This window comes from Phocoena phocoena, chromosome 11 (assembly GCF_963924675.1).
Source record: "Phocoena phocoena chromosome 11, mPhoPho1.1, whole genome shotgun sequence".
NCBI lineage: Eukaryota > Metazoa > Chordata > Mammalia > Artiodactyla > Phocoenidae > Phocoena > Phocoena phocoena.
This window is the reverse complement of record NC_089229.1, coordinates 13671690-13692992: the sequence shown is the minus strand read 5'-3', so window position 1 is coordinate 13692992 and position 21303 is coordinate 13671690. Positions and strand designations below refer to the sequence as shown.

Sequence of the window (21303 nt, the reverse complement as noted above, 5' to 3'; positions counted from 1 at the left end):
GGATTAGGTAGTCCCCCTTGGTCCCTTCCAACTATAAAAGTTGACACTTAACCTTATCTCTGAAATGGCTAGTTGTAGTCTTTGCATGGCTGGCACTGACTCTGGGGTGGAGAGGCCAGGATGGGGAATCAAAGAAATCAGAGTTTGGGACTATCATTTGAGACTAAGAGAAGTAGTTAAGTCCTCATTGGGCATCTTCTGTGGATGGTGTTGAGTCCTTTCTGCCCTATATTCAGTTCAGCAAAAATCACCGTGTCCCATAACATAGTGCCAGACAGCTGGACTAACTTTCTTAACAACCAACCAACCACCACCTGAGGCAGGAGAGGAAGGGACCACACATTCTATGACTTTTTTTTTCAAGATTTTTCCCTAACATTTTCTTATGAGAGTTTTCAAACATACAGTAACGGTAAAAGAATTTTACAGTGAATATGTATATCCCTACACCTACATTCTACCATTATTAACATCTTACCACACTTGCTATATCATACCTACCTATCCTTCTAGTCATCCATCAATCCATTTTTTAAATGCATTTCCAAACAATAAGTTACTCGTCAGCCCATTATTCTCTAGCCACTTTGGTATGTACAGCACTAACTTGGGTTTAATAAAGTTACATACAACGAAATGCACAGACCAACCACTGGTGAGTTTTGACAAATATCTGTACCTATGTAACCCAAACCACCTTTAAGATACAGACCATATTGGGCTAATGAGGTAATTCACTCAACCGACTTCCCACTCAACCTCTGCCCACACTCCCCACATGTAAGCACTTTTTAAATTTATTTCCATTATAAATTGGTTCTTCCCATCCCAGAACATCGTCCATTAGGAATCAAATATATAATCTTTTGGGTATGCCTTATTTCAGAGTGTAACATTAGTGCGATTCACCCACGTTGTTGCATGTATCAGCTGTCTGGCTTTTTGTACTGCTCAGTATGAGCTATGTCGTCATATTAATATATCACATTTATCCATTCTCTTATTGACGAGCACCAAGGTTGTTTGCAGTTTGGGCAACAACTACAATTGGAACGGAAGAGTCAGAGGACAGGTGTCTATTTAGTTTTATAAGAAGCTGCCAGACTTCTTTTCAAAGCAGATGAACCCTTTTATATTCCCACCAATAAAGTATGAGAGTTTCAGTTGTACCACATCCTTGCCAACATTTGATGTTGTCAGTCTTTTTCATTTTAGCCATTTTCTGGTGGGTTTGTGGTGGCATCTCATGGTAGTTTTTCCTGGCTTTCTGTGGGGTCCTCAAGCTTTTTCTTTAGAATTCCATTGATTTGCTGATGGTGTTTTTCAGTGTATCTCTTTGTATGGCTTTTGGAGTGATTGCCCTGAATATTACATTATATTTACATAACTTAGCAACGCCTACTAGGGCGGACAGCTTACTAGTTTGAGTGAAGTGCAGAAACCTTACCTCCCTTTGTTTCCCTTTATCCTCTCCCATTAACAATAGGATTGTTGTAACATTTCCCCTACATACACTGAGAGACAAATCAGACATTCTCCAAATGCCTTTACATCTTGGACACCTACTGTGAAACTTAGTTTTCACCAAGCAGATACACCTGTGTGAGATTAGATGCAAAAATGAACATCAGGGGGTAGGGCAGCTCTTCTGTTGCCTTGACTCTTTTCTGGCAAGTATAAGTAAGGGATATTTGGTATTTTCCAGAGGCATCTGTGATTAGATCCTCGAGTTCAGTCCTGAACTTCATGAGTACCAAAAAACATGGTGCCCGTGCTGCCCTCACAGGTCCCAGCAGACAAGGTGGTCCGTATGGGGAGAGGTGTCCCAGTGGCTTCTTAACCACAGTTTCCCTGGCGATCTGGTTCTGGGAGGTTCCAAGAACTGCCCCTCAGCTGACAGTCTATGCCTCTAGCTTCTCCTGGAATTCTGCAAGGCACCTAATAATGGCAACAAGTTCTTTTCTGCTTAAACTCATGCATTCTCTAGTCTGTAACTGAACTCTAATAGATGGGAGTCCCATGACTAATTACTGGCAGAGCGGAGATCAAAACCCTGATCTCTGCTCTTTCTTCTACAGTGCGCTACTAGAGTCTCTCTCTTGACGACGTTCTTCAAAGAAGAAAGAGTTGAAAGTCCCATGTTCTATTTTGAGAACGTGCACTGGGAATGAAATGTTTGTATTTCTATGTCATCTCCTTTGTCCACTTTCCCACACCTGCTGTCATCATTACGTGGGTTGCTTTAACCACTACTCAGGAGCCAGACACTGTGGGTACTTCCCAGGCAGCACAGTGGTGACAACAGTGAGAGTATTTTTCTGCTCTGCCTTGTGACTGCAGTTGAATTAATCAAGACATTTCTTTCTAAAAAGATTGAACTCACTCTAGGAAACAGAGAAGAATGTAATCTAAAGTGGCTTCCCATACTTACCTGCATGTGGACAAACCCGGAACTTAGAACCCAAAGATCTAGAAATCACAGCCCAGCTACATCCCAGCTTGGGCTACTGATCAAGCATTTTTTGAGCTTCCACTGCTCTAGCTCCATTGGCTTCCTTGCTGTGACAAACATATTTGGTCTTTGTGCCCAGTTCCTGGCACACAGCTCCTAAAACCCTTGGAATTCTGGCATGATGAGTGTCTTGTGTATGCTAATGAGATGACTGGTGACTGGGGACCCCTAGAGAGCGTTAGGATGGGGTCTGGTCACCAGAAAGACCAAGGCAGGATTAGAGGGTTGCAACTTTCAGCCCCACCCCATGCCCAATGCCCAGGGAGGGGAGAGGGGCTGGAGACTGAGTTAAGCACCAATGACCAGTGACTCAATCCATCATGCTTGCACAATGAAACCTCCATAAACCCCCTAAGTGACACGGTCCAGACAGCTTCCAGGTTGATGGACACATCACGGTCCTGGGAGAAGCACGCCTACAGAGGGTGCATATGTGATCCCTGCCTTGTTCCCGACTTGTATCCTTTAATAATAAACCAGGGAGAGTAAGTAAAGCACTTCCCTGAGTTCCAAAGATGGGGGGGTTGTGGAAACCCCCTGAATTTATACCCAGTTGAGCAGAAGTGCAGGTGCCAACCTGAGATATGTGACTGGAATCTGAAGGGGGGACAGTCGTGTGGAACTGAGCCCTTAAGCCATGGGGTCTGAACTAACTTTGGATAGTTAATGCAAGCAGTAAATCGTGGGACAACCAGTTGGAGTCCTGAGAGTCAGAAAACTGGTGTGGGAAGAAACTCCCAAGCATTCGCTCTCATAGTGTTGTAGGTAAAAGCTGTGTAGACCTGTTCCTCCAATAAGACAAGCACAGTCCTGCCACAGGACCTTTGCATCTGCAATTTCCTCTGGCTGCAACCTGCATCCTTTTGTTATCTGTATGGCGAGCACCCTCACTTCACTCTAGCGTTTACTCAAAAAGCCTTCCATAATACCTGGCATATCTTGAATTTTTTTCTTATAGCACAGATATGATTCCATCTTATAACCAGCCATCCCTTGATATCTGTGGGGGACTGGTTCCGGGACCCCCCCCGTGAATGACAAAATGTCAAGTCCCTTATATAAAATGGCATCGTATTTAACCCACACCCCTGTGTAGTTTACGTCACTTCTAGATTACTTATGTCGCCTAATACAACGTAAATGCTGTGTAAACAACTGTTGATGTGCGGCAAATTCAAGTGTTGCTTTTTGAAATTTTCTGGAATTTTTTTCCCCAGAGTGTTTTTGATCTATGGTTGGTTGAATCCATGGATGTGAAACCTGCAGATACGGATGGCCGACTGTACCTATTTTCCACTTCAGTATTCCCAGTATATGGAATGGTGACGGGCACATAGTAGGAGCTCAATAAACCTGAAGAGTGAACGCATGCCACCTGTCGGCACGTTTAATGGGGACCCAAGGCCCTCATCTCTAAACCTGAGGTCACAACGCTGACCTCTGACAACGGTCGTAAATATTAACTGAGATGGATTATACAAAAAGCCATGACAGTGAAACATGTGCCCAGCACGTGGTGGATATTTTAAAAACGTACTAATTCTAGGACAAACTGTTCTTCACATTCTAACATCTCTGAAATCAAGTAGCCTCCAGCAATAACTAGAGAGCATACAGCAGTGGTAACACAGCTGCACCGCTAGCACATTCACAACAGGTGTCAGTGGCTTCCATGAAAATCCTGGAGACAGTGGTCGGGGCGGGGGGGTCACTTTTTAACCCCTATGCCCCACATGGTTGTGGGAAGAGGCAGGTGGAGGGTCCAGTGGGTCCACAACATTCCCAAAAGAGGAGCCAGGAGTAAGCTAGCTCCACAGCACTGCAAAGTGGGTACAAATGCTTTCTCAGGATTCTTACAAGCGATCTGATGCTCACAATGACATGGAGGACAGTACAATAGAGAAAACACAGACGGCAATGACACTGTAGAGAAGGGATTCCAAAGAGTGAGGCTCAATGCGAAGAAGCTTTAAGAATACCTGAACTGGGACTTCCCTGGTGGTGCAGTGGTTAAGAATCCACCTGCCAATGCAGGGGACACGGGTTCGAGCCCTGATCGGGGAAGATCCCACATGCCACGGAGCAACTGAGCCCCTGTGCCACAACTACTGAGCCTGCGCTCTAGAGCCCGCGAGCCACAACTACTGAGCCCACATGCCACAACTACTGAAGCCCACGTGCCTAGAGCCTGTGCTCCGCAACAAGAGAAGCCACCGCAATGAGAAGCCCGCGCACCGCAATGAAGAGTAGCCCCTGCTCGCCGCAACTAGAGAAAGCCTGTGGACAGCAATGCAGCCAAAAATAAATTAATTAATTTAAAAAAAAACCTGAACCAACATGCTTGCCCATATTTTCCTTCATATGTAGGCATAGCAGTAAAATATGATAAAACCCACCTAACTAGGTCTAAAAGGGCTCTTTCAATAAGTACGGGAATATATGTATAGCTGATTCACTTTGTTATAAAGCAGAAACTGACACTCCATTGTAAAGCAATTATACTCCAATAAAGATGTTAAAAAAATAAAAAACAATAAGTATAAAAGATTCAAAAGGATGAGAAAGCATTGTGTCACAGCTTAATTAAAAGCCTTTTTAAGTTTCTTGGCTTTATATAAAATAATGGTGTGTCTTACAATTGGCAGCATCTAAGATTAGGTGATATAGGAGATTTGTTTGAGAAAAAAATTGAAACAAAACTCTAATGCACTCTTGACCTCAGATATTTCTCTACTAGTTCATCCATTGACTTAATATTCCTGTATTGAATTCCCATGTCTATTTTCAGGCCTAATTTACATCGCACGTTTTCCGGGGGGGGGAAAGAAACAAATCTGGGTGTTTCTCAAGGACAATGATCTCTTGAAGGGCTGTCCTGGGGCCATCAGTATCAGTATCATCTGGAAACTTCTTAGAAATGCACAGCCTTAGGGCCCCCCAAGTCTCCTAAATCAGAAACTGGGGGAAGGGGGAGTTGTTAGAACCAGCCCTCCAGCTGATTCTGATGGAGTCTAGAGTCTGAGAAGCCCTATTTCAGGAAAATCACCCAGCACCATACGCCAGCAGCTTGATCACTCAAGTGTAACTACTCACTGAAGTTTAACTAAAATGTCCTGGGAGGGCTTCCCTGGTGGCGCAGTGGTTGAGAGTCCGCCTGCCGATGCAGGGGACACGGGTTCGTGCCCCTGTCCGGGAAGATCCCACACGCCGCAGAGCGGCTGGGCCCGTGAGCCATGGCCACTGAGCCTGCGCGTCCGGAGCCTGTGCTCCGCAACGGGAGAGGCCACAACAGTGAGAGGCCCGTGTACCGCAGAAAAAAAAAAAAAAAATGTCCTGGGAATTCATCCTATGCCAGGCACCGTGTTGGGGGACAGATGCTGCCTCGAAATCTGAAGAGGTACGTGTACAAATGACTAAATAAAATATAAAATGGAATGAAATGAAGGCTGATGGAGGTGCCAAGACCACACTCCATTCAGGGGATGGAGGACAGATTCTGATTCAAGAGTCCGGGTGGACTTCTCAGAGGAGGTGGCAATGTAGGGTAAGAAGGTTTTGGATAGGTTTTCTATGGTAGAGGAGAGAGATGCACTAAGGAACGAGGACAAGCAGAGGGCGAGAGAACATTCAGAGCCCCATGAGCATAGGGGGCCATCACTCAGGTGTGCTCTGAAATCTGATTAATTTGACATCCACTCCCCCCACCCCACCTTTACATGCTCACCATGGATTCCACTTGCGGCAAGGCCGGCCAAGTTGCCAGCCCAGAGCCACTCTCCCTTGTCTGCTTAGGAAGAGAACCTGGCTTCCATTCAGGGGAGTGAAGCAGCCAGAGAAAAGACTGTATACCCAACAGCCTCTAGGGCAGCTGAGCATGGCTGTGGGACTTCAGGAAGGCCACCCAGAGGCAGTTTGCCCTCTGAGATGTGCGCCCGTCCTGGCCTTCTCCCTGCTTCTTCTTGGCTGCTGGCCTACAAGGATGTTGACACCCAAGAGCCACGATGGACACTGAGGTGCTCTGGCGCACAGCTGAGGATGGGAGAATTGCAAGATAGTATCCTGGGATCTAGCGAAACTGTTAAACTACCGCACCACGCTGCACTGCCAACACCCTGACTTCTCGGATGTGACAGAAAAATTAGCTTCCCTCTGGTGAAACCACTGTTACAGGGAACCTGCCGTCAAGCCATCGAGCCTAACTGTCACTGGTGCACCACTCTCTTTCCAACGGCCTCCTATGAACCTGCAAAACTCCAGGTTCTTCCTCCTCTTGCGGAATAGCTCTGCCCCCCCCCCCATCTTCCTCTCCACCTACTGCCATTCTTCTTGAGAACATTATCACAGACCCGCCCAACCCTCTAGCCTGACGGCAAAATAAGGGCATCATTTCCAAGCACCTTCACCCACACTCCCTGTAGCACCTTCATCCACCCTACACCTCGCTGCTCAAAGTATGACCCAGGTACCGACTACATCAGCATCACCTGGGAGCTCGTCACAAAGGAAGACTCACCAGCTCACCCCAGGCTTATGAATCAGAGTCTGCGTTTTAACAAAATCCCAGGAAATGTGTATGCCCATCACACTTTGAGAGACATTACTGTCGCCATCTTCACCTACAGCTGCTCACCTCCAGACCACAGATTGGGAAATGCGTTCTCTGGCTACACCCTCCTGTCCCTCCAGGTCTCTCGTTCTTTGTCAATCTTTCCTACAACTCTAAAAGCCACCGATACCATCCTGTATTGCTACTCACCCTTCCCTGGACAAAATAATCACCTTCACACTTCCCTGCTTTTGTTTTATTTAACTGCTTCTGCCTGGGATGCCCTCTGAAGCCCCTGACCACCCGTGGATCCACTCGCCCTTCAGTGTGCTATCAGTTCAGATGCCACCTCCAGACCATGAGTATTTTGGGGAGAGAGACTGAGTCTTCTCCATCGGCAAGGTGGTACAGCAGTGGGCTCTGGAGCCCATGCCACTTACTGGAGCACGACTGAAAACATTTAAGGCAACTTGTCTCTGCCTCAGTTTCTTCATCTGTAAAACTCAGATAATCATGGGGCCTATATTTCCCAGGGCAGTTCTATCAAGTCAAGGATGTGATAGAATGAAAGAACTAGGACCAATGTTTGGCACGTAATAACTACTTAATAAATGCTAGACATTGATTCTGGACGCCAAGCCCTAGCATGGGAGCAGGCACACGGTGTGTTCTCAATAAATGTTGACTGAATCGAACTTGCAGTTTCTGCATTGACTTCTGTGTCTTCATTGTTCCTGGGCTCATGAGTCTACCATACCCACTCTTCTCCACAGCCCAGCAAAAAGTCCAAATCCAGCTCCCCACAGGGACATCATTTAGATGAAAGAACATTTTCTGCAGCCACCCCTGTCCTCAGAGCCTCACCAAGAAACAGAAGAGCAAAGCAATATACGTGTGAATTGGAAATTGTCTCTTTGCTCTCACTTTGTTAGGCTGATCTCCTGCAGTCCAACAAAGGGAATTAGACAGCAGAAGGGACAGGAAAACATGGGACCTGGACATGCTGAAGCCCAAAGGACTCAGGTCCCAGGAGGAAATGCAATCCCAGGCCCACAAGGCTGCATGGAAATCAGGACAAAGGGCTTCTCCTTGGCAATGTCTTCAAGGTAGGAGGTGTGCTCCTGCCCTGGTCCCCTGAACACCCATCAACCAGTGCCTACGAAGTGCAGCCATGGGTCTATGTGGTAGGAATAAGAAGGTGGTTACAACGCAGTCCCTGTCTGCAAGGACGACTGGGACAGACAGACAAACTGACAACTGTATGGTGTGTGATAATGCTACTAAGGGTACAGGTGCGAGATGTTAGGTAGGCAAGGAGGAGAGGCACATTACCAGATCAATGGGACTGGAAAGGAAGGAGGTCCAAGGAATTCTTACAGAGAAGACCCTGAGGCTGGGTTCTGAACAGGAGTTAGCCTGGCAAACAAGGCAGGAAAAGGCATCGGAGGCAGCAAGAACACAAGATACAAAGACACATGAGGGTAGGCTGAATAATAGTTCCCAAAGATGCCCAAGTGCTCATTCTTGGAATTTGCGAATGTTACATTATAAGGCAAAAAAGACTTTGTAGGTACGATTGAAGATCGTGACATGGGGAGATCATCCGGGATTATCTGACCGGACCTGACACAATCACAAAATCCTTACAAGAGAGATGCAGGAAGAGCTGGCACCGGAGATAAAGTCATTGTGAAAACAGAAGCAGAGATTGGAGACATGCGCTTCATAGATGGAGGGAGGGGCCACAAGCCTAGGAATGCAGCCCTGCCAACACCTTGACATTAGCCCAGAGAGACTGATGCTGGGCTTCTGACCTCTAGAAGTATACAAGAATAAATCTGTATTAATTTAAGGGGCTAAATTTGTGGTAATCTGTTACAGCAGCCACAGGAAATTTATACACATACACTGTTTGAGGTACACCTTCAGGAATGTTAAAGAAAAATGTCAGAAAGAGGAAACCAGCTGAGGAGGCAAAGCCACGGGCCAAATCACAAAAGGATCTGTGTACCAGGCTGAATTATCCTCAATATGGAGCTGCTGGCTAAAGGACATCAAGCGGAGGGATGACAGAATAAGATCGCTAAAGCACTGAATTGCCCAACTTTTAGGTCTTAAATCTTAGCAATTACCACGTGCCTAATTCCCCATTTTATTGACTCTCATTTCTTTTATCATAGGCTGTAATGACTTTATGAAAAGAAGGAATAACCAGCTGGTAGATGCAACGATTTGCAGCCCCCCCGCCCCCAATGCCATTCAAATGTTTCCAAAGACGCATACCTATATTTGAAGAGCTGCAATCAGGGATGAGTACGCATCAGTGGACAGCCGGACGGCACCGGAAATTGGGAGCTTTCCCCGAAATTCTGACCAGATGATTACTGTAATATGTCTAAAAAGGCCACGTGCTGAAATAACCACGCGCCGACCCCCACCCTCTAGGAAGTGGGAAGGCAACTGACACGCTGAGTGCTCACTCGGGGCCAAAAGCTTTGTGAACACTGTGCCTCGCTGGTTCTCTGAGGATGTACGATCGTTACCCTCTGGGCACACTCTCGGTGCCACTGGGGGATCCCCGAGTCTCGTGTGACCAAGCCCCATTCCCCCAGCACAAGGCCCATCAGAGAACCCAGGCAGAGGAGACCATCCCTCTGTCCTGCACCCACAAGCCTCTGCCCAGGGTCTGCACACAGAACGGGCTTTACACATACAACTGCAGCCACTCCCAGGCTCCCTGCCCTCCTACCCTCTCTGTGCATCACATCCTCCCTGCAACACCCGCCTCTTCAAGGCCTCTGTCAGCCGTGCCCTCTGCCGAATGTCACTTGTTGCCAAAGGAATCACCTAGGTGGCATCTAAGCAGCCCCGTATCTGAACAAGCTGGATTTGCTCTGGCACTGCCTCCTGACCCCTGAGGCCACGGGACAGGCCCTGCAGAGGTTCCAAGGCAGTGCCTTGGCTGTGGCCAAAGCAGGGGACCCACAGGGAATGGTGCTCAATGGAATGATTTCAAACACCGCCAGCCCTCCCTGGACCTCAGTTAAAATAGAGGGTCACTGCCTTCCCACCACCGCTCAACTCCCTCCCAAATGGGACACCCCACAAACTGAAAGCCACGTCCGCTTTCCAGGCAGCTGACATTTCCCACAGCCCCAGAGGGCTCTGTGGTATTAAAACACCCAAGATGCCTGACAACGCTGGATACGTGTGGAGTCTTCAATTTGAGCTGCTGTAAACAGCGCTGCTGTGAAGCCCTCTGACAGGCTCCACTCTACCCAGCTCCACCTTTTCCTTTAGAATCTGTATGTGAGAACAGTACATTCCTAAAAATAGAATCACTGAGTTAAAGGCTAAGCACGATTTATAGTTCTTGGGATGAACCAACAGTTATTCTCCAGAAAGAGCGATGCTGATGGGACCAGCAATTCAGATTCGACGGCCGTTGATGGAGCCCTGGCTTTATTCCAGCACCGAGCTAGGCACCTCACTTCTGTTCTCTTTTCAGTATCCCACAGAGCTCAGTTACCCCCATGCAACTGATGCAGAATGTGAGGCCATAAAACAAAACAACTGGCCCAGGGCAGTATAGTTCTTTTGAGACGGGGCTGGGAGAAGAATCTAAGTCCCAGGTTCCTCCAGTTCTGTGGTATCTGCTGTATTACTCAGATCTTTGAGCTTTCCCACACGACTACAACAGCTTTCATTTATTAACGATAACCAGAGGCCAGGTTCTAGACTGGGTACTTTATTACGTACACTCCTACATCCATCCAAGTCAACGAGGCAGTCGAAACAATGCTGCTGCCGCTGATGAGAATAGCACCGACCCGTTCCTGAATGCTAATGTGTTCGAGGCATTGTGCAAAGCACTTTATGTTCATCTATTATTTTAACTCTTAAAATCTATAAGCAAGACGTTAAGAGGCCCAGTTTATAGACGAAAGGATTGAAGCTCAGAAAAGTGACTTCCCTTAAGGGTCCCACAGACTATAAATGGGAAATACATCCATCGATAAATGGATCTGAACACAGGGCAGTCTCCCAAACCTAAGCGTTTCATCTCAATGCTAGACTGCCCCAACAGCCGGCATCATCCGGTGGGTGGCGAGGAAGAAAGTTTCTAAAGAAGGTGGTGAGAAAAATCAGCATTCCATTTCGGTTCCTCTTCCCCGCGACATGCTGGCTGTGTGTAGTTTGATCTGTGCTGCGTTTATTTCAACGCCATCCGACTGGCTGCATACAAATGCAAGTCTTTCTCTTCTGAGGGCTGCTTCCCATTATAGCAAAGGAGAATCACAAGGACCGGCCCACATCCCGACACAGGCCTCCAATGGCTAAGACAGACCCTCTCATCAGAGCCCAGGAAGGCTCCCTCTCAGGGCACCCTCTGCAGTGCAGAGGCAGGAGTAGAAAGATGAGGACTCCTAGAAAGTGGCAAAAGTAGCTCTGTACAAAGGGAACAGCATCAGGCTGGGAAGGAAGTCACAGGTTCAAGTCCCAGCTCTGCCAGCAACCCACTGCGTGACCTGGAGCAAGTAAGTCTTGGGCTCAAGAACACTAATACAATTAATAAACAACGTGATGTAATTTTGGACTCCCCTGTGGAGGGAGTGGGGGAGATTCTTAGCAAAGAATGACTCAATAGCTTTAAAGAAAGGATTCAGCAAATCAAGACAAGATGCCTGGGTCCAAGATCATTTGAATTTGCACAACTAACCTATCATTAGAAGTTCTTGTTCTCAAAATGCACAGGTATAAACCCATGCATTGGCCTTTGTCTGCCCTAAGGCAGCTACCACCACAGAGTCTTCATGATCCTACACCAGTTCACATCCTGGTAACACTGCAGGTTGAAAGCAGACCGAAAAAGAAATCATTACCTCCATCATCAAGTAAGAATTCAGTCATCTCCAGGAGATCCAGAGTTGGCACACAGAGACCAATTCCAGCGGAATAATGTTATGACTAATAAAGAAATGGGAAGAAGGGGAAAAGCCACTCGCCTCCCTTACTACCCTGATATGAGTGGGATGTGCCTTTATCTTTGTCGTCCTCCTGCCAATTGCTAAGGGGACACCTCCCATGCCCTCTGGCACCAGCAGCCTGATGGTTTTACTGCGTGTCCATCAGTAAAATACACGGAATGCCCAGATGAGTAGGAACAGCATTTGACCTAAAATAACAAAATTCATAAAGTTTGGCTTGCCAGAGATGCTCTTTTCATAATAACTTTGGAAGTCTCCAGGTGTTAACAGCTGGAAATGGTTATCAGGTTCCTCTTGCTGGGGTTTACAGCTACATTTGCAGTGTACAACCGAGGTTTTCCAAGCACACAGGACTCCAGGCACATATGCATCAGCAACCCTCCACCACCACCTCTCTCCAATTGCTCTGGCTTCCCGGCCAAACTTACTCCCTGCTCCCAGTTCTTTGGAATCAAAGGAACTTTTTTTAAAAACATCAAGCTGCTTGGGGGAAAAAAAAAAGTGTCAATTTGTAAATTCCCTACTTGGCCCTGTCTACCTGCAAAGATACAGAAAAGTCCGGGGGAAGGAAAAGAAGAAGAGGATTGTGTTTCTCTTTTTAGTTTCCAGATGGAGCTGACTCCCACTGGCTACCCACACACCCAAGTGGCTGATGTCACTCTTGTGATTTTAGTAGTACTGTGCAGGCCTTGGGCAAGTACCCCCATGAAAATCAACAACAGCGAGCACATCTGAGAAAGCCAGAGAGATAAAAAATGAGGGAACCAATGTGTTCTCGGCTCTGAAAATGTCTGCAGAATCTCCAAGCAGAGACCCGTCAAATGGACATTTGGGCACATGTGCCAGCTGGGCCAAGCCAAGGTTTTTCAGAGGTAGAGACACTCGAGCAGGCTGACGAAGCCTGAAGGGCTGAGAGCGATGCAACCCCAAATACCACCTTGTAGGACCCTTAGGAAAAAGCTCTTTGACCATTTCCCAGGATGGATAGCTCAGGACTCAACCACCGCATGGCCTGGAGGAGAAAAAGTGCTTTCAGTGGAGCCTAGCACTGCCATGTGACCAGGCTGCACAGACTGAAGAGAAGCTGCTGGTGCTCAGAGGAGCTGGCATTTATAAAGGAATCTAGTTAACATGACGGTACTCCAGACCCTGAGTCTACCCACCAGAAAGGGTGCCACAGAAGGTGGCAGTGGTAGTGAATGTGTCCACAGAGACCTGGATGGAGATGCCAGCCTGGACCTGTTTTACTTGGCTTTGCCAGGATGCCTGCCCTGTGCCACACACCTTAACCTAGACATCATATGACAACATGTCTCCTGAGTCACTGTACCTCTTCAGGTGACTGTCACATTGGAGTAGGTTTCTAGGGCTGCCATAACCAAGGACCACAGAGTGTCTTAAGTGAGGGAAATTTACTTTCTCACAGTTCTGGAGGCTGAAAGTCCCAGAACAAGGTGTTGGCAGGGTTGGTTTCTCCTGAGGCCTCTCTCCTTGGCTTGCAGACAGCCATCTTCTCCCTGTATCTTCACATATTCCTTTCTTCCTCTGTGTCCCAATCTCCCCTTCTTATAAAGACAACGGTCATACTGGATCAGGACAGTCATACTGTCCATACTGGACAACAGTCATACTGGACGTGACCGTATTTTACCTTAATTACCTCTTTCAAGGTCCCATCTCCAAACATAGTCACATTCTGAGATACTGAGGGTTAGGATTTCAACATAAGAATGTTGAGGGGGACAAGTCAACCCATCAAAATCATTACCATCTTTATACCACTGAGGGACACGAGGCATAGGAAGTAAATGACTTCTCAAAAGACATACCACTCAGTTGTGGCAGACCTAGGATTCAACCCCATATTTCCTAGAGCCTAAAAACATGATCCTTTTGCTCCGAAAGAGCTGCCTCTGACCAGTGCTCAGGTTGCTCAAACAGCTTACCAGAGAGTCACAGATCTAAAAAGCGTGACACTGGGACTTGCACCCAGGGTCTAGATAATCTTACCCCCAGTAGTTAATTGCATCGAACACGCCAAGACTACTCAGATTAAAACTGCTCTTTGTTGAGCCAGTAACTGTCTATCATCATAACTCATTCTCCTCTATTCAGGGTTGTCCAGACACCATGATTGGGTAGCGCTACACATTCTCCACTGCAATGCATCGATTTTCAAAAACCTTCATTGCAGGCCATTCAATGGTAGAATCAGGACAACCCTCAGGACCCCCCAACTTGATTGATGCCTGTTCTCCAAAGTGGCTTTCACGCTTCCTAACAGCCTCTTAACGGTGCCTAGTGGAAAACCTTGCATGGAGTAGTCAGCTGATAAATATCTGTTGGATACATGAATGTATGTATGCATGGCTGGAGTAGTCAAGGCGACCTCAAAAGACCCCTCCCAGTTTTAAATTCCATGATTCTGCTGCAGGAGGCGACACTGGGATTGCTGCTTGACGGCTGAAGACTGTATCAGACCCAAATCAGTACCTTTCCTTCATACAGTGTATCTCCCTTGACCCAGCCAGCAGGTCAGCGCAGCATCACCAACGGAAACGGAAATGCCCTTGAGGATAACGTCCCTTGCCCAGGTACAGCATTGACAGAGAGCCCTGGGACCAATTAAACTTTCCCCTTAGAATTAATCACAACGCTAACGTGATGTTCCTTCTTCTCTTGCCGGACTCTTACGAGGTGGAAAAAAGGAGGAAAATTTCACAGTCATTATCTAACTCCACTATCCCTGGGGTCTGTGCTCCTATTTGGAAAATGCAATCGTCGTTCAACAAGTGTCTGTCTGAGTAACTCTATAAGCAAAGAGTTACCATGGGCGGTTTCCAAAGAAGCGGAAGACGATAGCTCATGAAAGCAAGGCATTTACAAGTAATTCAAGGAGGTAAAACATATTCGAGAATGCAGAATAATATAATGCAAATTATATCAAAACGCGTTTAGTTTTTAAGGAGTCAGTGAATCAAAGAATTACGTGGGAAACCAAAACTGGAAATCCTGGCCTTGACCCTAGGAAATGGCTAGATCTGGGTCTAACGGATGACCATGGACATGGTTTGACCAGGGTACTCAGCAAGTTAGGAAGAACAATGGTTTAAATTAAAGACGCAGAAGCCATACTACGTGTCATGGGAAAAGGGACAAAACGGAGGTGGGGCTACCTGGAGAAGGAAGGTGGCGCTGACAACTACAGAGCGCAGGGGGTTCCTGGGGGACCATGAATGGTCCTTTCAACTGAGGCGTTTAAGACCAGACACAATGGGCACCAGAAACCCATTCAATTCTCCTGAGCAGAGGAACAAAACGATGCAAGTGGTTTCTGAGGAATTAACAGCATTCCGACTGCACTGCTCTGACTGGAGTAGAATGGATCAAGGAAGGTGGCCCCAGCGGCGGGCATGAAGATTCGAGGGCACTGAGGAGGTCTCATACACTACAGAAAGAGAGAGCAAAGCTTTTTTCTTTTTTGGAATTGGGAGGGGACACTTATTTATCTATTGAGTGTGTGTTATGTGTGAGGCATTGCTGTTGTTTGGTGGAAAAGACAGGCTTAGGCATAGGCCACAGGAAAGGGAGACCACAATCCAAACACCAAATAAAAACATACATAGTAAATTACAATAAAGGAAGGGTGGTATGGGGTGAAAACCTAGTAGAGAGGTTCAGAGAAGAGAGCCAAGTTCTTGAAAGCCAGGGACACATTTCAACAGGTCATTGCCCCAACAGTGGGGTATGAGAGTAGAATATAAATATTGTGCGGTTTTCTTCTCAAAAGACCAGTTATAGTTTTTAGACATTTCCAAAGCAACAAATCACAGAACTGGAAAAGAGCACTGATAACAAACTGTTCCAAACCCTTGCTTTAGAACGTCATTCATTCATCATTTACTAAGCCCGTACTGTGTACGAGGCACCCTGCTAGGCACAGAGAAGGCATGAGCGTGCCGGGCATTGTAGGAGAGGTAACGGGATGAGAAACACCTGACTCCAACTTAATTCCCCAGAGCGGTGGCAGTTTTGCAAGGTGAACACGTGGAAACAAGACAGAAGAGAGAAATGAGTCTGTGCTGAGGTGCAAGGGCAAAGTGTGGCCTTGGGGCTACCAAGTTTGTCAACTGCCGGAGCTGAGGGACGGAGGGATGGAAGGACAGAGGGACGGAAGGACAAATTGTAGCTGCAGCGAGAGAGTATGAAACGGAGACTCCAAGAGCAGACTGGATTGATCTCTTTCAAGGGTTCTAACCTCTGTATTACAATACTCTGCTACTACCCAGCCTCAATCCCAATTCTTCATACTTGCATTTAAATGCGTCCTAAAACACCAAATGGAATAAAAGTCTGAAGAAGGCTCTGGAAACCAGGAATGGCATTGATCATCTTACTGTAGAGAAGGGAGGTAAGCCGCCCACAGTAGACTAATTCACACGGTCGGTGCTGTTCAGAAAGAAATTCGTGCCACCTCCAGCCAAATGATATGAGCAGAAACACCCCTGAGAGCAGACAGAGAGAAAAGAGCACAGAGTAGGGGAAAGCGAGCAGAAATGTGGGGTTTAAATAAAAGTTGCTTCTTCCAGGTTTCACAAAATAAAGACAAGAGCTCATGCTTGCTGCATATTTAGTGGTGTGCCATTTTACAGACGAGGAAATTGAGGTCCAGGGAAGCAGAGTAACTTGTCCCAATCATCCAACCAGTAGAAGCTAATGCCAAGATTCAACCCCAGGTAGTTCGCCTCTACAAAGCTTTAATCACTCCTGTACCCCATTCAACAGCCTGTGGGGTGAAGAACAAGATGGAGGATGCTACCTTCATAGGGAAGCTAGGAACCTGGATGCCAGGCCTAACGCTGGACATGAACAGCCGTGGACCAGTAAGGATGTCAGCCTCAGTTGGAGAAATGGTCCTTCCCCGAGCATCCAAGCAGTCTCGAGGCAGAGGCAGGATCAGATGGTCCATGGGACCTGAGGCCTTCAAGGGAAGTGTTCACGGAGGCCAGGGACCCACTGGCTATGAGGCACTGCAGAATGACAGTCCGCTGGGCAACTAGGTGAGCCACACCCTCTACTCCATCATGGATGGAAAAATATCAGGAAATCTCAACTTGGCTCCAAAGATGGCCAAGGCATAGCAATGAACAGGTGGATAATTGGAGGAAACCAAGGCTGGGTAGAGTCACAGTAGTTGAGAAAGAGAGGGATGGAGGGATGGAAAGAGGGATGGAGAGGGGAGTGGAAGAATGGAGGGGCAGAGAGAGGGATGGAGAGGGGAGTGGAAGAATGGAGGGGCAGAGAGAGGGATGGAGGGATGGAGAGAGGGACGGAGGGATGGAAAGAGGGATGGAGGGAGAGAAGAATGAAGGGAGAGAAGGATGGAGAGAGGGAGAATATGTGTGTGTGTGTGTGTGTGTGTACACACATATGGGTATCATGCAACCTACTGAGGCCAGCGACAAAAGCTAGTAACATACTAGTCTTTAAAAACAAAACAAACAACAACAACAAAAAAAAAGGGGAGTAGAGGCATTAACAGGGGGAAGAAGAGCCAGTAACCTCGGCCCCCAACATCCCTCAGCAGCCTCAACCACAGTCAAGTTTAACTTATGTTCCTATGGCACAGACTCCAGTGCCTTCAGGAATTTGCCTCACGTGGCAGCTGTACTCACAGAGGTGTGTTATTTGGTGAGGGTGACAATGACAACTACGCATTTACAGCCATCTAAGCTGCCCATCCCCGTGGCTAATTTGTTTTTGTTTGTCCTCCAAAACTCCCCTCTCCATCTTGAGGGCAACGTCACATCACTTGGGGGCTGAGAACTGCTAAGAAGCTCGGAGCTTCATTTCATATCAATTTCTTATCGTTAATCAGTTTTATTTAAAGAGGAGGAGGGGAAATAGATATATCTGCAGAGCAGGGAAAATGGATACAGCTTAGAGAACAATTATACATAATAGTCCCAGAAGGTTTAGCTGTTCAGATGATCATTAAAGAAATGGATGGAGTAGGTTTTTAAAAAATTTCCAGCTCCCCCTGCCTCCCCCGAATTGGATAAACAAAAACGAGAGGGCTATCTCCACTTCCTCCTGGAATCCCATTAAAATGTATCCCCAGACAGCCTTTCACTAAGAACCTCCCACCTTGGCTATGCCACTAGTATATAAATGCATCGCACCACCTCTGGCTTTTGGAAGCACATCAGTTACAGTCTGGGGTTCACTCATTACTGTAGTTATTGCTGGTTTATTTTTAAACACACCAGCCAGCACACACGCAGCTGGACACAGCGAACCAGGTTGACGCTCTATTTAATCTGACAGCTCCTTAATTATCTAGTTGGTCGTTTTGTTTTGGGCTTCCTCCCCTCCCAGGTATAAATTTCTTAAGTTAGAAATGGTAAACCCCAGTATCTGTTTATTCTTTGACAGCATTAAAAATCAGCCCCCACCAGTCAATAATGATGAACTGGACCATCTTGCAAACTGGTCCAGGCAACTGAGGACGGCCTCCTGCTTTTCTACTAAGCTGGCTAAGACAGCTGCAAGGGTATACAGTGACTGGCAGGACAGAAATGGTCTGTCTCCCTATGCTATCACATGATCACATAACTCCAAAGAAATGAAAAGGTTGATCTTTGCCTGGAAAAATGGAAGTGTCTGCTCTGGAATCAGACAAACTAGCTCAAATCTTGGTTTCTTTGCCTGTGCACCCTTGGGAATACCCCCTTCCCTCACACTAAGCCTGTGGCCTCATCTGTAAACCGGGGGAAAGAATTATACCTACTTCATAGGATCAAACGGACAAAGTCAAAATTGAGACAAAAGACACCACACTGGAGACACAGACAAGTAATAACTGTTTTGAACATATAAATGCTCAACTGATAAGTGTAATACAAATGTGTCTGAGTAACAAACCAAAGACAAGAAACCTGAAAAAATCTGCAGTGTCCAGGTAAAATGGACCATGACATCATCCCATACTGCCACCCAACTTGTCCTCACGTAGGCCCATCACCGGCCCCTCCCAGACCAACCAACAGCACACAGCAATCTGACCCACTCAAACCTCGCTCTGGCCTCCTGGGCGCCCTGAATTCCAACGTAAGCCACCTCAGATTACGGAAGGTTGCAGGATGGCGACCTCATGTGTACTGAGCAGCGGCCTCTGAAGATGCAGAGGCGGCATGAGTGAGGGGTCTTTGGGATGATCCTATCAGGAGTGGCAGGAGGGGTGGGAGAGAACTGGTCACTCAAGGCCTCACCTCATTTCATCACCACACGCCCTGCTGAGTCTGGGATCCTCAGCCCTTTACTCAGATGGAAAAAGTGAGGCCCAGCAGGTTAGTCTGCTCATCCAGCATTCCCCCTGTCCACCCCACAGTTTAGGAATGTCAACTCAGCTCTGAAGTCCACCAAGGCCCCCCGGCTCACTCCAGGTCATCCTCTGGAATTCAAGTCACAGGCAGTCCCCAACTCATGTCCTCAGGAGGCACGCTGCCAGAAGAACTCTTGTGCAAGTGGGGTAGACCAAATGAGGGCAACATGGAGAGGAAGGGGCCTGGATGCAAGGAGGGGGACCCAAAGACACGCTCAGCTAGTGGGAATCCTTGTCTTCTGCTCTCTTGGTCTTTTGCATGAGAAGCTTGGGCTAAAAAGAATCAGAGTTAGGCTGTTCCTCTGAAATCCTCATTTTACACAATCAGAAAATGAGGTCTGGAGAAAAGCAAGCAACTGGGCAGCAAGGTCCTGGCCGGGGCAGGACTAGAACCCACGGTACTTACTTACCACCGGTCTTTCCCCACATCTTCACGTCAACATGAGCCATTCCACCATCCCCGGAGCCCTCCCCACTGCTCCTCAGGCACCACAGATCCCTTGCCATCCTGCTTCTTTGAGTTAATATTCCTAAGGGCAGGTTGGTACCCTGATATCGGGGTAACACCTGGGCGATTACCTCGTCCACAAGTGGTCCCTCCAGGCCAGCTGTGCTCCCATCCCTGAAACTGCAGTGGCCCTTTTGCTGACTGCAAGGCAAACATTCTTCCATGGCTTCTCCACCAACTAAAACAGGAGCTCTCAAACTTAAGTGGACATCAGAGTCACCTTGCGGGCTGGCTAAAATGTGAGAACGCAGGGCCCTACACCTCCAAGGCAGTAGGTCTGGAGTGGAGTCCAAGAATTCGCATTTCAAACAAGTTCTAGGGTCCGAAATTCTCTCTCCCAAACTCCCCCGTCCAGTAACAGGTGGCAGGGATAGAAAATCAGACCCCCATCTGCAATTCCAGTGGCATCAGACACACCAGGCTAAAGTTGCCCTACTTTCAGACACAGCTCAAATCTCTCCTGTGATCACAGACAGATGTCACTGAGCAAATGACCCCATACTGACATGCTGTGGGTCCCAGCTGGCAGTGGGCCTTCTTTTCACTGCTCTGAAACCAACACTAAGAAATATCTCTAAGGAGTTACAAACCATCCACAATTTATTGAATTTTGAGTTAATTCTCCATCACTAACTACTAATTCCAATTTCATGTTTCCCTCTAGATAAATTGTTTCAACCCTTTGCACAATCGATGCCAAATTTCTACCTCATCCCACATGCTTAAGAAGGATTCAAACAGGTAGCCCTCACTTTGTGAAATAGAAGCAAATCGTCAAATCTATTTCCATAAAGTCACTCCTATGCCCTTGGGTTGCCAGATTTAGGAGGAAAATACAGTACACCCAGTAAGATTTGAATTTCAGATGAACTAAAAAATTTTTTTAGTATAAGCATGTCACACGCAATATTTGAGATATACTAAAAATTGTTAAACATTTATCTGAAATTCAGATTTAACAAGGAGCTACAACACCTGTGCACTCATTCAGAAAGATACACATTGAGCCTCTACTAGGTGCTACTTGCTACAAATGCAAGACATATAGGTAGGGGTGTGTGGTAAATGTTTAAAAAGTGGCTCTTGGGGGAGGGGATGGCTTTCAGTACTTGCTGAGGCTTGAAGTTCCTACAACCATCTTGCAGAAACATGAGGAGACCAAAAGGCCAGCAGAGATGCCGACCCAGAGCACCAGGTTATTGAGCCACAGGACTGATGGCAACAACATCCTCCCTCCAAGATCTTATACAGCAAGACAGATACACTCTTATTTAAGCCACTGTTAGTTGGTTTTTCTGCTACTAGTACCAAAATGATTCCCAATGGATACACAGAAGATACTTCTCTTTGCTATGTATGCTATCT

At 47.0% G+C, this 21303-nt stretch overlaps 1 protein-coding gene and 1 non-coding gene across 4 annotated transcripts in view; both read right to left on the bottom strand.

Annotated features, from left to right (window-relative positions):
* The window catches only part of LARGE1 (LARGE xylosyl- and glucuronyltransferase 1), a 438487-nt gene that overhangs the window by 365744 nt on the left and 51440 nt on the right, over window positions 1-21303 (bottom strand). The window lies entirely within an intron of this gene.
* LOC136131658 (small nucleolar RNA SNORA76) lies at window positions 9878-10015 on the bottom strand. Its single transcript, XR_010656390.1, has one exon. It is a non-coding gene; the product is annotated as a small nucleolar RNA SNORA76 (small nucleolar RNA).